Here is a 19,288-nt window from a genome sequence, read left to right as displayed (position 1 = left end):
ATCAACAACACCCAGAAACGCCGGCTTCTCTGGGCCAGAGCTCATCTAAGATGGACTGATGCAAAGTGGAAAAGCGTTCTGTGGTCTGACGAGTCCACATGTTAGTGCCAATGGCATGGGTAACTTACACATCTATGAAGGCACCATTAATGCTGAAAGGTCCCTACAGATTTTGGAGAAACATATGCTGCCATCCAAGCAACGTCTTTTTCATGGACGCCCCTGTTTATTTCAGCAAGACAATGCCAAACCACATTCTGCACGTGTTACAACAGCGTGGCTTCGTAGTAAAAGAGTGTGGGTACTAGACTGGCCTGCCTGCAGTCCAGACCTTTCTCCCATTGAAAATATGTGGCGCATTATGAAGCGTAAAATACAACAACGGTGACCCCGGACTGTTGAACAGCTGAAGCTGTGCATCAAGCAAGAATGGGAAAGAATTCCACGGCAAAGCTTCAACAATTAGAGTTCTCAGTTAACAAACGTTTATTGAATGTTGTTAAAAGAAAAGGTGATGTAACACAGTGGTAAACATGACCCTCTCCCAGCTTTTTTGGAACATGTTGCAGCCATAAAATTCTAAGTTAATGATTATTTGCTAAAAACAATAAAGTTTATCAGTTTGAACCTAAAATATTTCGTCTTTGTAGTGTATTCAATTAAATATAGGTTGAACATGATTTGCAAATCATTGTTTTCTGTTTTTATTTATATTTAACACAACGTCCCAACTTCATTGGAATTGGGGTTGTACATTAATATTATTAATTATTAATAATAATGTATAATTAAAGTTAATTTGAGCAAATGTATCAAACTAGTAAAAGAAGTAGGTCTCTGTTTCAAAAAGGTTGGTGACCCCTGCTTAAATGGACAATCTAGCATGCACTTTGTATTAGCGGCTAACACTGTTCGCTAAAGCTAATCTTGTTTTTATGTGTTTGCATGGATTTGCACCATTTTATTATCTTTGATATTTAAGTAGTACACACATAAAAGTATTTAAGATCACTGAACTGATTTTGCTAGAGGTCCTGAAGTCCAGATTACAGCACAGGGGGGACAGAGCTCTCCCTCATTTCCTTTTACACAGTCTGTTCAAAGCAGATTTTATCTGCCTTTTTTCTGGGTCACCATTCTGTATAAATGCCGCAGACGTGGGATGAAGGATCAAGTCAGAGCTGTTTTGCTGCTGTGTGAATGAGCTAGGTTGCTTCACTTCCCCCGCCCTGTTGTGTTAAAAGCACTGTGCCTTCTATAGTGGCTTAAGGCAGGACGTTCTATGGCTCTGATGCAGCTAATTTGCAGGATCTCAGTGTAAAACAGGCTTATTCCTGCCCCCGAACTGTGCAATAACCTCCTGCTCCACATTGCCTCACAACGAGGGGACTTTTTTTAATGGTTTCCTTGGCTTTTAAATGAGATGGTATTTTGAAATTGCTGTTGCACTTCTGTCTAATTTGTATTTATTTTATGACTTATGAGTGTCTCTACTTATGAGTTTTTCAAGTTACGAGTCATCATTTGGTTGATTTCTTTGCTTTGTGTTGTGTACCAAAATCTCAGTTACAAGTAGGGCTGTTCGATACCACATTTTTTTCAGAGTCATATCAGAGTCGTCACTCTTGAGTACTCCCCAATACTGAATACTGATACCACTAGTACTTTTGATACATACACATTAAATTAACCTAATGACAAAAAATTGTGAACAAATACCTCTTTCTTTCTTTCTGATGCACATGATGATTCGACGATGTGTTACACGGCCTCAGTGTAGCGCCAACTACTGGCGAGGAGGACATACTCAATATCAGATTTTTTTTTGCCTTAAGTATCGGTGGCTGGTATCAGCAGCATTCTGGAGTACCCGATAACTGGAAATAGTACCTGGTATTGGTACTCGCCTATCCCTAGTTACGAGTGAGCTTCAGACACATCAACGTTCAAGTGAAGTTATAAAAAAAAAAAAAAGGATAGCAACGGTCGTCAATGCACTTTCAGACGTTAACCAAACAGGACAAACACACACATACAACATGAAAAGACTCACAAGGATCATGGAGCAGATGCTAACACTTGAACTAACTGCATGGTGAATGGCCCACCGCAATGACTGCAGTGTCTGATGTTACTCACTAGGCCACGACGCTCAAAAGGAACACATCAACGCATGACTGTATGGTTAGTACATCCACCTCACAGGTCTGAGGTTGGGGTTTCGAATCCAGACTCTGGCCTTCCTGTGTGGAGTTTGCATGATACCCCCCATGTCTACGTGGGTTTTCTACCAGTAATCCAGATTTCTCCTACTTTCCAAAAACATGTATGTTAGTTTCATAGAAGACTAAATTGTCCTTACTTGTGAATGGGAACATGAATGCATATTTTTCTATATGTACTTGGCTTTAGGTTTTCTTGACAGAGCAGCAGTGTTCTGAGTCAATGAAGAGGAAACACACATCTTCTTCTTCTTCTTTTCCTTTCGGCTTGTCCCGTTAGGGGTCGCCACAGCGCGTCATCCTTTTCCATGAGAGCCTATCTCCTGCATCCTCCTCTCGAACACCAACTGCCATCATGTCTTCCCTCACGACATCCATCAACCTTCTCTTTGGTCTTCCTCTAGCTCTCTTGCCTGGCAGCTCCATCCTCATCATCCTTCTACCAATATACTCACTCTCTCTCCTCTGGACGTGTCCAAACCATTGAAGTCTGCTCTCTCTAACTTTGTCTCCAAAACATCGAACCTTGGCTGTCCCTCTGATGAGCTCATTTCTAATTTTATCCAACCTGGTCACTCCGAGAGCGAACCTCAACATCTTCATTTCCGCCACCTCCAGCTCTGCTTCCTGTTTTCTCTTCAGTGCCACTGTCTCTAATCCATACATCATGGCTGGCCTCACCACTGTTTTATAAACTTTGCCCTTCATCCTAGCAGAGACTCTTCTGTCACATAACACACCTGACACCTTCCTCCACCCGTTCCAACCTGCTTGGACCCGTTTCTTTACTTCCTGACCACACTCACCATTGCTCTGGACGGTTGACCCCAAGTATTTAAAGTCCTCTACCTTTGCCATCTCTTCTCCCTGTAGCCTCATTTTTCCCCCACCACCCCTCTCATTCATGCACATATATTCTGTTTTACTTCGGCTAATCTTCATTCCTCTTCTTTCCAGTGCATGCCTCCATCTTTCTAACTGTTCCTCCAGCTGCTCCCTGCTTTCACTGCAGATCACAATGTCATCTGCAAACATCATGGTCCACGGGGATTCCAGTCTAACCTCATCTGTCAGCCTATCCATCACCACTGCAAAAAGGAAGGGGCTCAGGGCTGATCCCTGATGCAGTCCCACGTCCACCTTAAATTCTTCTGTCACACCGACAGCACACCTCACCGCTGTTCTGCTGCCCTCGTAAATGTCCTGTATTATTCTAACATACTTCTCTGCCACTCCAGACTTCCCCATGCAGTACCACAGTTCCTCTCTGGGTACTCTGTCATAGGCTTTTTCTAGATCTACAAAGACACAATGTAGCTCCTTCTGACCTTCTCTGTACTTTTCCATCAACATCCTCAAGGCAAATAATGCATCTGTGGTACTCTTTCTAGGCATGAAACCATACTGTTGCTCGCAAATACTCACTTCTGTCCTGAGTCTAGCCTCCACTACTCTTTCCCATAACTTCATTGTGTGGCTCATCAACTTTATTCCTCTATAGTTGCCACAGCTCTGCACATCACCTTTGTTCTTAAAAATGGGCACCAGTACACTTTTCCTCCATTCCTCAGGCATCTTCTCACGCACTAGAATTCTATTGAACAAGCTGGTCAAAAACTCCACAGCCACCTCTCCTAGATGCTTCCATACCTCCACAGGAATGTCATCAGGACCAACTGCCTTTCCATTTTTCATTCTCTTTAATGCCTTTCTAACTTCCCCCTTACTAATCATTGCCACTTCCTGGTCCACCACACTTGCCTCTTCTACTCTCCCTTCTCTCTCATTTTCCTCATTCATCAACTCCTCGAAGTATTCTTTCCATCTACCTAGCACACTGCTGGCACCAGTCAACATATTTCCATCTCTATCCTTAATCACCCTAACCTGCTGCACATCCTTCCCATCTCTATCCCTCTGTCTGGCCAGCCTGTATAGATCCTTTTCTCCTTCTTTAGTGTCCAACCTGCCATACATGTCATCATATGCCTCTTGTTTTGCCTTTGCCACCTCTACCTTTGCCCTGTGTCGCATCTCAATGTATTCCTTTCGCCTCTCCTCGGTCCTCTCAGTGTCCCACTTCTTCTTAGCTAACCGTTTTCCTTGTATGATTTCCTGTACTGTGAGGTTCCACCACCAAGTCTCCTTCTCTCCTTTCCTGCCAGAAGATACACCAAGTACTCTCCTGCCTGCTTCTCTGATCACCTTGGCTGCAGTGGTCCAGTCTTCTGGAAGCTCTTCCCGTCCACCGAGAGCCTGTATCACCTCTTCCCGAAAAGCTGCACAACACTCGTCCTGTCTCAGCTTCCACCACATGGTTCTCTTCTCTGCCTTTGTCTTCCTAATTTTCCTCCCCACCACCAGAGTCATCTTACACACCACCATCCTATGCTGTCTAGCCGCACTCTCCCCTACCACTACCTTACAGTTGGTAACCTCCTTTAGATGACATCGTCTGCACAAGATGTAATCCACCTGTGTGCTTCTACCTCCGCTCTTGTAGGTCACCCTATGTTCGTGCCTCTTCTGGAAAAAAGTGTTCACTACAGCCATTTGCATCCTTGTTGCAAAGTCTACCACCATCTGTCCCTCCAAGTTCCTTTCCTGGATACCGTACTTACCCATCACTTCTTCATCACCCTTATTACCTTCACCAACATGTCCATTACAATCTGCACCAATTACGACTCTCTCTCTGTCTGGGATGCTCAGAACTACATCATCTAGCTCCTTCCAGAATTTCTCTTTCACCTCTAGGTCACATCCTACCTGTGGGGCATAGCCACTAATCACATTACACATAACACCCTCAATTTCAAATTTCAGCCTCATCACTCGATCTGATACTCTTTTCACCTCCAAGACATTCTTAGCCAACTCTTCTTTTAAAATAACCCCGACTCCATTTCTCTTCCCGTCTACACCATGGTAAAATAATTTAAACCCTGCCCCTAAACTTCTAGCCTTACTGCCTTTCCACCTGGTCTCCTGGACACACAATATATCAACCTTTCTCCTAATCATCATGTCAACCAACTCCCGAGATTTTCCTGTCATAGTCCCAACATTCAAAGTCCCCACATTCAGTTCTAGGCTCTGTGTTTTCCTCTTCTCTTTCTGCCGAAGAACCCGCTTTCCACCTCTTCTTCTTCTTCTTCTTTGACTTCGACTTCGACCCACAGTAGCTGAATTTCCAACAGCGCCCTGCAGGTTGACGGCGCCGGTGGCGGACGTTGTTAACCCGGGCCACGACCGATCCGGTATGGAATTCTTTGGATGAACGCTCATATTTGTTTGGCAAGGTTTTAAGCCGGATGCCCTTCCTGACGCAACCCTCTGCATTTATCCGGGCTTGGGACCGGCCTACAGTTTGCACTGACTTGTGCCCCCCATAGGGCTGCATTAAGAGGAAACACACATACATTACACAAATCATCAAATGGAAAAGATGCACCAATGAAAGTCACTGATGCCTCACTGGCTTGGCAATGCATTCACTAAAAAAAGAAGCAGCATGCTCAATATTTAACTTCCCCTTGGGGTGAGCTAAAAAGAAAAAGTGTATGAGTTGCATTCTTGAAAAGTCAACCTGTAAATTTGATAGCGAGCAGAGCGTCGGCACAGAAACACACACAGTGACTTTTCCATAAATGTACTGCAGCAAAAAATTTAAAAAATTAAATACATTAGGATCTTTTTCGTTTAAAGCTAAGTGAATATGAAATCCACTCAGTCAGCAAAGTGCACAACGTGTCAAATGTAGCCATAGTGAGCACTCATCCCTATATACAGTAATTTGTGTTTATGAGTCTGCTTGCACACGTGTGTGAGAGTGTTTGTGGTTATTGTGTGATATAAACTGCAACCCTGGTCAGTACTGGCTCACAATGAATTAGCTGACACACAAGCCAAAAGTCACACAGTTTAATCACTTTCTGCTTCATGTCACTTTCTCCCTCTCTAATCTTCTCCTCAATAAAGTTATTTCTCCCTGACAGTTCAATCAATTTCATCCAACTATAATGTATCTTTTATTGCAACGCAATATTTACTTTCGGCTATTTCTCTGAATAAGATCAAAAGAAAAAAAGAAAGGCTATTCATTTTCATTGTCTTAAGTGTCATATTGCTGTTCCAATGCTTTAAACACGCCTTCAGTCTCTTTTCTTTTCTTGTTGCTAAAATGTCTTGGTGATTGTGATTGATTTTAGCAGCTTCATATTATTGTGTATTGCATCACACTTGGTTGCATCAACAGAGACAAAAATAAGACAGGTGTTAATATTGTTCTTTTTGCCCTTTCATTTTTGTCAGGAGAACAGGGGATTTTAAATGTTCCAAATATATATATATATATATATATATATATATATATATATATATATATATATACACATATATATGTGTGTGTGTATATGTATATATATATATTAACATTTAACACTTATGTTGATGCAAGTGACCAAGTGTGATGTAATGCACAATAATATGAAGTTAATTACGCAGAAATTCATTCATTTTGAGTTGCACAAAAAGACGTGATATTAATGCAATATTACTACTTCATGTTCATATTAGTTCGATGGGTTGCCATTGACAACAGAAAATCTGTAATCTGGTTGATTTTAGTCTTTTATGTATGTATACTTACATGCATATATCTATACCTTTACGTTTCTCAGTAAGTCTTGTTGAAATGTTTATTTGGTGAATATTTTGTGAACAATCACTTCCGGCTTGGGTCACACATTCCAGATGCCGTGAGAGATATCGACAGAGAGACAGAGATGAGAGACTGGTGGCCTTTTAGCTTCGATTCATCAACTGCTGCTTTTTAAGGCGCACACATTATGTTGTTGTTGTTTTTTTGTTTATTTATTGAACACGTGTTAAAGATATGACTGTCAAATATTGACTATGATTCACTTAAATACCTTTATTATTTCTAGTTTTCACGGTGTTCCATAATAACAGATGAGCAATAAAGCGATAGTGGACATGAGTACGAACTGTTCTTTGTCATATTTTTTTATATTAATATTTAATTTAGCTTTTAACTAACATTTAATTTCTTATTTCCTTTTTAACTTTCATTTATTTTCTTATTATTTATTGTCTTTTATCATTATGCTATTTTTAGCATGTTTTACCTCTGTTATGTTTCATGTCAGAATCAGAATCATCTTTATTTGCCAAGTATGTCAAAAAAAAAACCACAAGGAATTTGTCTCCGGTAGTTGGAGCCACTCTAGTACGACAACAGACAGAGAACACTTTTGAGACATAAAGACATTGACAAAAAAAAACCAAAAAAAAGTCACTGAGCAATAAAGGGTTGCTAGTTATCTGGTAATGCCGGTACATTTTTTTTGTGCAAAAAGATGCAGAGTCCTCTAGCACTTAGAGCAGTTCGAATGACTAATATTGCAATAGTCGTGTGCAATGACCATTGTGCAAAGGGTGCCGAGACTTCAAGGAGTGTATGCGGTTTAAAGTGACGAGGAGTGCGATAACCTGGGACAATGTTGATTGTGTGCAAACGGAGCAGATGCTACTCTGGCATGAGTGGCCAGTATTAGTATATAATTCTAGTTTTCATTGAACTTGGGGTTATATGCCAGTATCTATACTGTATGTGTGTGTATGTTTATGATTATTTTGTGATTGGGCGTGGCCATGGTCCTGCCTCTTGAGCTCCTCAGCCGCCATAAAGTGGCTCCGTGACGGTGTCTTGTGGCCACGGTCTGCTGTCTGCTGCTGGTGCAGATGGCTCGCTGAGATGGTGTTTCCTCACTTGGATTCTCTTTGCCCAATCATAGGTTGCTACGGTATTATTTTTAATGTGTATGTATCTGTCGATGTGGACCAGTGTCAGGAGGTCATTGATCTAAAGCACTCGGAGTTTCATTTTACTGTATAAAACTTCATGAATAAAGCTTGATTTATGGATTGTAAGTCAAAACAATAAGGCTAAAGTAATGGAGAAAAAAAAAAGTCAAACAGAAAACAACTACAATAATTGCAATCTGTTTATCTACAAATTTGGTGGCAACACCGTATAGTAGGTCGAAAGTCGCTTACAGTATTGATGGCGAGATGAAGCTTCATGAGGCATCTTAAGACTTCAGCCAATTGGTTCGAGTAATTGGTTCATTAATTGGTTCATTTCTTGATGCATCATGTGCACATGTAACCACCTGCTGGCCATCTATATAATCACAGGCAGCTGTATGTTAACCACATAATGTGTGACGCATTGCACTTTTGCATCTGTTTTGGCTCTTGTCAATGACAATGTATTACAAAACAATGTTTGACCAAATAATTTCTCGACATAAACTGTATAATAAATTATTTTGGAATGTATTCTGTGTGCATAAAATGTTTCCACATGGTCGTATCATATGATATGTCAGGTTCTATAATGTTTTTCTGTCACTTTAAGCAGCTAGAGCTAGGACTATGAAAGTGCTTGTGGAACCAGGAAGTCTTTTTTTTATTATTATTTAGAAAAAAGGATTTCCCAACATTTTTGTTTTTAAGTGATTCATTAAACAGCAGGATTCTATAAATTGGGGTACAGTAATTTGACTTCTCCCAGTAAGGTCTTGTTTATTGTACCCTACTTCCTTGGAACACAATAAACACCTCACCTTTCAATAAAATAAGTAATGGTGGAAAATACAGTTCTTGATAAACATACTTAATACATCTGAAGCAATGATAGTTATTTATCCTGCATGGTCTTGCCTGAGGTTCAAACTCAGGCGACCACTGAATGACGTCTGGCACCGCGCAAGCTGTAATCTGTCACAATTGCTCGCTCTCTCCACTGTCCAAGCTATCTCCAAACTCAAACTCTCTAAACTCTTGTAGCCTCTACAAACTATACAATATCCAAACCCTGAGCTGACTGCAAATCTATATATATATAAAAATAAAAACATTTTGAATGGAGCCTGCATGAAGGGTTTACATTGCTGTCAAACCTTGCGGCAAAATCTGAGCGCTTCCCGAATCGGTCACGTGCTACAGCCGGGCAGCGAGGCTTCGAACGTCATAATTTCCGGTTCCTCCCGTGACTGAAGCAAGTCTCTATACACGCCTTGCGGAAACGCCCCCTTCATTACCCGCCACACCCTTCGAAGACTCGGCGCATCTTGTAACATCACTAGCTAACACGATTAGATTTTGGTGGCGTTGACATTCATACAGTATGCAGTGCCTCACGTCAAAGTTCACAAATTAACTAGGTCAATTTCCAACAAACCACTTGAGTCATACATTAAATTTAAGCTCTTAATGAATGCTTTTCCAGATATGTCAATGTCTATGCCATGTATAGTCTAGAAAGGAAGCACTATCAATTGCTCTTCTAGTAGATGGTAGAAGGTACAATACACATGTATCCACCTGTTGCCATTCATACAACAGAATAAGTGACGGCTTCCTGCAAGTATATCAACTTTGTGTTCAGTTAAACAGGCCCAGATTTCCCACTGAGTAAGTAAATTTGTGAATAAATTGAGACAAGATTATAATTATTTCAGTATTTTTGGTGGTGAGCCGTGCGATTTTTCTTGTGTAAAATGAGGGCCTTGGCTCAATTAAGCTTGGGAAACATCGGTCTAAATTGAGAGAAAATGCATTTTCGTTTTTATGAACGAAAGCACTGCAAGCCAGGAAAGGAAAAAGGGCAGACAGGCCTAGAAATAATCACACTGTAAATTATTTAACTTTCTTTCTCCAGTGAATTAATTGGGTTCTGTCAACTCTAGTATTTACCTTTTTAGTTACACCTAAATTGGCGCCATGTCTTTTCCACCCAGAGTTCCACTGGAGGCAAAGCTGACTTAGCAGGAGGGCAAAGAACATCCCTGCGTCACTGTACTGCATGCGGCGGTCTACTTCCTATTTTACTCAGCCTTTTGTGGAACTTATTGCTCTCTGTGGATTTTGGGAGCTGGAAAGACAAGAGTTGAGCGAGACAGACTGAGATGCTCTGCCGCACGATTTGGTTAAGAATTGTGTGTCTCCCTGTGTGTGTGTGTGCCTCAATGAAAACACTAACACTTGCTTTGTGTGATAAGAGCCAGAGGATACACAGAAACAGACACACAGGCGCGCGCGCACACACACAGTATAACAATCTAATTTTGTGCCTTGTAGAAGTCCATTACATAATAACAGCCCATAAACTAATTAAGTTGCCCTTTTTCAAATTTATTAGGCCCATTATGTAATAACTGCCCAATAATGTAATAAAAGTCCTAAACCGATAACTTAACACCTTTTGCCCAATAACGTAATAACTTATAACTATAACCAGCCAATAACTATATTATTGGCTGGTTGTTACTAGACTACACCGATTTTATCGGCCTGATCGGTATCGGCCGATAATTAGCATTTTATGCTGATCGGCTCTAATATCATAATTCGGCGATCCGATCAATGACGTCATTGATCGACTCCGCAAAAGACATTTACTCCGCGTCGCCATCGTGCACAATATATTTGAATCCAAAAGCAAGTTTATTTTTAGCCTTGTCGCGTGTGTTTTGACGTAGTACTGTAAATATCTGACGGCCAATAAAGTTATTTAAAAAAATAAAACATGTCGGCGGTGTGGGACAGACAACACGTCTGAGACAGAGAACACCTAATGGCCGGATCAGACGACAAGAAAAATTTGCTCATTCACGATTGCACTGTCGATTGCGATGTCAGACTACTGCAATAAAATCTTGTACTCTGATACCCCTGCATCCCATTTTTTACGATCATTGGGCTTTATCTTGTCAACTCAAATGCGACCGGATACACTCGTTACCGCGGCGACGACAACAAGAGGGGATCGAGCCGACTGTATTATAAGGACAAAATGGGGAAATATGTGTGTTGGTGTTCAGCGGTGCTCAGGACAGGAGAGGAGGTTCGTTTAAGGATTGCTTGAGGTATGTTCACGTACTTTTAATACGATACGGCTCGCAAGCAGGCAACAAAAACGTTATATAGCCTAGCAAGCTAGTGCTGGCACTAACGGTTGTAAGTAAACATGCCGCCGTTCTGTCGAATCATGCTCTAAAGTTCCGGTGTGGGTGAAGTAATTTAATTACAATAAAGTAATTTAATTACAGTAAGTTAGCACCTATTATTTCTGTTATGTTGTAATGTTGGTTTGACCTGACTGATTAGAGTACACGTTCTGACAAGAGCAGTGATTTCCAACCTTTATGGAGCCAAGGAACATATATATTTCACAATTGAAAAATCTCACGGCACACTAACAAAAATGTCACAAAAAGTGGATACATTAATTACTGTATTTACTTTCTGCCATCAAATAGAAGACTACTATTTTTTGGAGCAATTCAGTACGCAAGTATATACAGTAAATGAACAGATCATTTAAATAGACACATTGCTCCATCTTGTGAATGGTTCGGTGATCGGTTATCATTTTTTTTTAACTCGGTGATCGGCCCCAGAAATCCTGATCATGTAAAGCCTAGTTGTTACGTTATTGGACTGGTAAAAACAAAAACAAAACTAAATATCTGCAAATCTAATAACTGAGCACAAAATGTAATGTCAGTCGCTCTCACTCTCCCTCTCCCTATATATATATATATATATATATATATATATATATATATATATATAAATATATATACATATACACAGTACATACACACATTTTTTCCCTGTGTCACTTCACATTATTCACACAACTTAATTTCTGAGCTTATTTGTTCTACTTACTTTGTATGTATGGATGACAGGTTGTTTCCAACATCTGGTGAAATTTTCTATAGCACCTTTGGAAATACAGTATATTTAGTGAGAAAAATTGTGATTACCTCACTTTAGATGTCAAAAGGGTTTTGTAGCTTCCAGTGTTTTTTTTGTTTTGTTTTATTTTGTTTTCTTCTGACCCTGCTGAAGATAAGCGGTAAAGAAAATGGATGGATGGATGGATGGATGGATGTTTTCTTCTGTGGGAGATGGTCTAAAAGGCTCTTTGAGTATTTAAGGTGGTCGGCACCTGGTATAGTATGTCGATACTATTCCTGTTTACCCATATTAACTCATTCACTGCCAGCCTTCCCAGTTAAGCATTCAATGGCAGTAAATGTATTAAGACAAGCCAATTAATTGTTATAACTGGATAAAATTAACTGCCCTGCGACTGACTGACGACCAGTTCAGGGTGTAGTCCGCCTTTCGCTCAAAGTCAGCTGGGATAGGCTCCAACACTCCGCGACCCTAACAAGGATAAGCAGTGTTGACAATGGATGGATGGATAAAATTTAACTTTGTAAATTGTTCAGGTCTGGGCGAATATATGTCTTTTCTAAGAATAATCAAAATTGATTCACAGCATTTTGGAAAAAAAGACCTCTTAATATGCACAAAGGAGCAGATGAGGGAATAACGATCAAAAGAGAGATATTTCAAGAAATTACAAGTGACTCTTAATCCAGAGAGGGGAACAAGAAAGACAACAAAGAGGCAAGGATTAGTTAAAACAATGTGTGGCGAGTCAGAGAGAGAGAGAGAAAAAGAGGGAGGTGTTCTTTGCATCTTATATACTGGCCCTTGGGGCTCTGATCCTCTATATGCTGCAGTATAATTTGCTATTCATCTGTTGGGATGATGTTTGATGTTTCACATGAGTTTGCAGGTTGTGCTTGGGAAAGTGAAACACACACACACACACGCACACACGCAGACACAGACGCATACACAAAAATATACTCCTATATAAGTTAATTTGCAGGGATATGAAAAAAAAAATAGGAGGCGGGGATAAACAGTAAAATGGAAAACAAACAACAGGAATGAGGGCATCCATTGTCATTGTCACACATTAGATGAAGACAAAAGCGGAAGGTCAGCCACAAGGCCGACAAAAGCCAGGCGTCATGTATTTATTACCAATATTGTTTTGCTTTGCTTTCATTCAAGAGTAAAACAGATGAGTTAAAACATATGAAATTTCAAATAGGGAAAACTGATAAAACAATCAATAAACAAGGACAACAACATATAAAAACAGTTTAAAATTGAATTTAAAACAACTAAATGATAATCTACGCATATTCTAAGGTAAGGTATTGAAGGTAATAAGAGTCTGGCACATCGAAATAAAAAGGCAAAGCTTTACAATTTTCAGTTTCTTACAGGGACATTTAGCAGTGCAAAAAGTGTCAAATGTACGTCATGATTTTGCATTATAACAGGTCAGTGGAAACTCCTTGCATGTGACGTTGTTACATTGTGCTTACTGTATCTTTAAAAACTGCTTCACAAGCAAGCTTTGTTGTGTGCGCATTAGCAGTAATGCCCAGCGGGGTCATACAAACTATATTTATAACAGGAAGAGTGTATATCTCAGTTGTTTCTCACCATTACATTATAGTGGGTGAGGCAACCTAAAGTAGATCTGTAGTTGCAACAAAATGGAGCTATGACTGTACTTCTGTTTGTTTGTTTTTTATCAATCTAGGTCCAGGGTCTTGTCCACCTGGGATGTGCTCCAGTGGTACAGAAAATGGATGGATGAGTGTGGATTTTTTTTCCCTCAGTATGGGAAATCTTGCATATTCCACTACATGAGTTGAAGTTGGCAGAGTAACCTGCTGGACTTCTCATGCGAAGGCTGTTTCTGTAATAAAGGATTATCATCATGTTGCCTTGCAATATGGGTGTGCAATATTTTGAAGGTAACATTCCAAAACCGCACACTTGAGTGCTTTCGATTTAGTTTTAGTTTACGTTGCCATTCTTGTTACGATAAATGAGATTCTTTGTATTTTGCTCTTGTTGGAAAGCAGAAAGAAACAAGCAACTAAGAGTTGCGTTAGTGATCATAATAATATGAACCCAGTGGTTCAAGCTCAGGTTCACTCGTTATGGATATACATACAGTACATTACATATTTGTTGTCAGTTCTGTGTTGCATTACACATCACAATATGCGGAGGTTTATAGCATGCCACCTTGCCATTAGTGGATCAGAGCATCTCACTCACATTGTGCTGCAGTAGTCCATTTGCTTGCTCCAAGTGTATAATTTCCCACCTGCATGTTGTCAATGATGCCGTTATTTGGAGTGGCATCATGACCCATGAGTAAGGGCATGCTGGATATGGAACTCAACATGACCCTTCGTGGTCATAGCTGTTCTGTATTCAATATTGAAATCCTGCCTGTGTTTACTCTGACCACAACATTTTTTTAGAAAATGCTTTTGTTTGTACTTGAGTGTGCTGACAAAAGTGCACTCATCAAGTTGTGTCATGCTGCACCAGAATATCAAACATATGAGAACTGTAAACAGTATCTCACAAAGATGGTTCTAATTAGAATGTGCCTTCAAGCATATTATATGTATTTATGCTGTACAGTTATGTATGAGTTGTTTTCCATTTAGTTTTTTTTTTTATTAGTCTTACTTCTTCATCCCACCAAGACAGTTTTGATAATTATATGCTTTCAACTTTGCAGGAAGAGTTTGGGGAAGCCCTTTTCCTGTGGACAAAGTTTCAAAAGGCATTCATTAATGACTTTGGTGGAGAAAGAAGTGAGAGAGCTGACCTGTAACCTTATCAAGCATTTTAGAGGTGAATTACAACAGAGACTGTGAGCCAGGCCTTCTTTCAGGTCAATCGCCTCTGACCTCACAAATGTTCTGAATGGGCTGACAATACAACCCCATTTCCAATGAAGTTGGGATGTTGTGTTAAACATAAATCAAAACAGAATACAATGATTTGCAAATCATGTTCAACCTATATTTAATTGAATATGCTACAAAGACAAGATATTTAATGTTCAAACTGATTAACTTGATTGTTTTTAGCAAATAATCATTAACTTGGAATTTTATGGCTGCAACAGGTTCCAAAAAAGCTGGGACAGGGTCATGTTTACCACTGTGTTACATCACCTTTTCTTTTAACAACATTCATTAAACGTTTGGGAACTGAGGACACTAATTATTGAAGTTTTGTAGGTGGAATTCTTTCCCATTCTTGCTTGATGTACAACTTCAGCTGTTCAACAGTTGTCGTATTTTACGCTTCATAATGCGCCACACATTTTCAATGGGAGACAGGTCTGGACTGCAGACAGGCCAGTCTAATACCCACAGTCTTTTACTACGAAGTCACGCTGTTGTAACATGTGCAGAATGTGGTTTGGCATTGTCTTGCTGAAATAAGCAGGGGCGTCCATGAAAAAGACGTTGCTTGGATGGCAGCATATGTTTCTCCAAAACCTGTATGTAACTTTCAGCATTAATGGTGCCTTCACAGATGTGTAAGTTACCCATGCCATTGGCACTAACACAGCCCCATACCATCACAGATGCTGGCTTTTGAACTTTGTGTCCATAATAGTCCGGATGGTTCTTTTCCTCTTTGGCCCGGAAGACATGACGTCCACAATTTCCAAAAACTATTTGAAATGTGGACTCGTCAGACCACAGAAAAGGTTGCTCGTTATATTTCTCCAAAGATGAACAAATCACATCTGTTGTATCTATGTTTAACACAATGTCCCAACTTCATTGGAATTGGGGTTGTACATGCACACGAAAAATCTTGAGAAAACATTTCCATCAAAGGTTGTTGCTGGATAATTCCATAACTGCATAGTATTTTTGGTTTGTGTTGGTGTTCTAGCCAGATGTCTGAATACCTTTTTTTTTCCAAATAGCATATTCGATCCATCTTCGACATACAATGAATTCTAAGGTCCAACTAACGCCAACTCCTTTCATCCCTTCATCACAAATCAACACTTCCAGATGGACATATAATTTCTCCTCTGTACATAATGCATTTGAAATCAAGTGGAGTTGATCTGATTGTTTATGATAGGTGCCAATAATAACCTTCTAATACTGCCTCTCTTTGATTTACACTGCCGGTGTGCTGCTAAAGTGATTACAGGCTGTCATCATGAAATTTGCTAAAATCTCTGTCTTTGCCAAGCGCGGTGGAAGAGTGGGCAGTGAAACAAACTCATGAGAGTGGGGCCTCTAAGGAAGTAGAAGGAGAGGTTGAACTGAGGAGAAGAGGGAGGGAGAAGCGGAATGAAAGTGGAATGTAGAAAACTGAGAGAGAAGAAAAGTGTTGTTTCAAAGAGAGAAACTGGGGAGAAAACGAGGGAGAAACCAGCCCCCCGCCCCCACTAGACCAGAAGAAGTGAACACTTATGTTGTTAACAGGAAGGGTGTTTAGCATAACTATAGAAACAGTATGGTTGTGTGATCCCTTTCTTCTGTCCCTAAGGCCCGCCGCACACCAGGCACCGGTTTCCATGAGTGGCCAACTGTCAGCCGCTAGTTTTGCTGCAATTTGAAATTTGAATCCCAGATGAAAGTAGAAACATCGCAGATGTAACAGTCAATCAAAAACGTCATGTCAAATCACAAACATGGGCTTTCACAACTAAAATTCAATTTCCGGGTATAAAGCCAGATCCAGCTGGCTGCTGCGATGCCATACCAATACAGTATATAAAGTATTTATATTGTTTTACAATAATACCTTACTATATTTACAATTTCATAATGTATGTACTGTACATGGGTAAAAAACGCTGTCTCTGTAATACACGTGCAGTCAATGAATAGCGTGATCATTGCCAAGAGCCTCCCCAATATCTATACTTTCTCCTTTATTTCTCACCCATTACCTCGCTTTGTATTATCAAAATAAATCTAGAGGGGCCGGGGTAATTCCTTTCTTCCTTGGCAATCATGACATGTTGTTTTTGATTCAATAAAAAAAATAATACAATAGTAAATATGGCAACTCAAAATAAGAACACCAGGGGACTAAGTTTTTCCGTTGTAACGACTTGGTTATGTGTGTTGCCGACTGTATTTTTATTTTAATTTTTTTTTTTTTTGTGATTGTCCAGTTCAGTCGTGTTCCACCGCGTCGCTAAGTTTGCAACTTTAATGCAAAGAAAAATGCAACATTCAAATACTTAATGCATAGTCAAACAGGGAAAGAAAAGCGTCTTTTCACCAATATCCAGTTTAGACCTTCTTCGCCTGCCACAAAGACTGGTCTCGTGACCACTGTCTACACACTGGTTGAGTTGAGCGGCAAATTAAAATTATAAACTAGGCATATAGGAATCCTGCTCAATGTTATTTTTATTCACTGACATTGCCAAGTGTGCCATACACATCATGTTGGTCACAGCTAACATAAATTTCTACAACAAACTTGCTGTCAGAAGTTAGAGCCCTTGACTGTTTGGGATGGGAGAATAAACAGTCTGATTCGCCAGCATCAGCCACTTGATAAAAAAACACAATTAACATCCTCTCAGGATAAAAGACCATCTCCTCTAGGATCATGACCTTAACTGTGAGATTTTACTAAATTTGTATTTGTATCATATTCTCAAGTTCGGCAATCGACGAAGGACCAGTCTATCTCTCAGCTGATGTTAGCTGGGATAGGGTTCACCTCCCCACAACCCTGATAAGTGGTATGATGAAAAATTATATGAAACAAGGATTTTTTTAATGCTATGGAATATTTATGGATGTCACATTTCCCGAACAATAAAAACTGTCAAGCTTACCCTGGATGATAAGCAGGGAAGACAGGTCTTACTGGGGAAGTTCCTCCAGAAGGAAAGCAATGTTTGACCGCTCTTACCAAGGTTGCAATGGACAACCATGTGACGACTGCATATAAAACAGCAACTGTGCAAATACTCCTGATGCTGCAAAACGTTTGCAATGAATCTGGCTGAAATCGTGAATCAAGGATTATTTGCTACCATGGCAAAATGTTTGAACATTTTCACAATTAATGATACATGGAATAATGGCTATATTCATATCCACAAGGTTGGCATCGATGAAGGTTTATTTTGGAGGTAATGTACTCTACTCAACAGAGTGCCATTCTACTGTTCATCCGTGCTGTTTTATTCCTGGTTTCTTTTAAATTCTGTATGTGACGTAAGAAGTTTTGTAAAGCTTTGTGTATATTAGTCTATTTGCATAACTGTTTGTGAATCTACACTGTAAAACAGTAGACTTTGAGGAGAACATTACTGATAACCGAAGACATCCATCTTCTTGTGTCAGTGCATACATAGTGTACAGTATGTGCAAGTGCGCATAGCCTTTCCATAAATTACATCATATTGATGCATGATTAGGCAACGGATATTAAACACATACCCACATATGCAGGATCATTTAACTAATCGGATGCTGACTCTCGCCTTTAGCACTTCCCATGACAACGGAATCCCATCAACACTTGCGTGTAACCTCTTGCTGTGGTAGTTATCACTGATTAAAATTCTGTCAAAAAGACAAAAAAAGGCTAAAAGAACAGAAAGTCTAATAAGTGGAGGGAATAAGAGTTGGTGAACAAATCAATACAGTAGGAATGGAGATGCAGACAATATAGCCATACAAAGACATGTTTATTGGCACCGACTCAGCATAAATGACTTAAGATGAAAGCTCTTTGTAATTTGTCAAATTTACAACCCTTAATTATGTGAGTAGGAATTGACGATTTTCAGATTAGACAAGATATTTTGCACAGTACGTAGACTGGGTTTGAAGAATTGATAAATGTGCATTGCAGCTTCAGCAATGCATGGAAAACAAGAGTGAAGTAAAGCCCAAAGCAGCCAGCTGCAATCTTGCAATGAGTCTGGTCTCGGAGGGGTGCGACTCCCAAGAAGCATGACATCCTGTCACCATCGCCTTAGCATTATGCATGAGCCCCTCTCTCCATATTTCATTTGCACACACACAAACACACACATACACAGACATTCAGGGAGGAACTGCTGTTTGTGTGGTGGATGTTATTTCTATAAATGTGTTCAAAAGTTTGGCAAAAACATTTTCTGACCACCTAAAGTGCAATCGAGCCAAGCATAACCCAAAGCATGAACATGAATTCAAAATTCAATGACAAGAAGCAATGAAATTCTGCATGTCATTCTCTGTGCATTTAAGTTAGGATCACGAAAGAAAGAAAGAAAGAAAGAAAGAAAGCAT

General features: G+C 39.9%; 1 protein-coding gene across 2 annotated transcripts in view; it reads right to left on the bottom strand.

Annotated features, from left to right (window-relative positions):
- LOC133474361 (CUB and sushi domain-containing protein 1-like) overlaps window positions 1–19,288 on the bottom strand; it is a 570,296-nt gene that overhangs the window by 423,751 nt on the left and 127,257 nt on the right. The gene's annotated exons all lie outside the window — the stretch shown is intronic.

This window comes from Phyllopteryx taeniolatus, chromosome 2, assembly GCF_024500385.1.
Source record: "Phyllopteryx taeniolatus isolate TA_2022b chromosome 2, UOR_Ptae_1.2, whole genome shotgun sequence".
Taxonomy (NCBI): domain Eukaryota; kingdom Metazoa; phylum Chordata; class Actinopteri; order Syngnathiformes; family Syngnathidae; genus Phyllopteryx; species Phyllopteryx taeniolatus.
The sequence above is the reverse complement of the archived record's forward strand: the minus strand, read 5'-3'. Positions and strand labels throughout refer to the sequence as shown.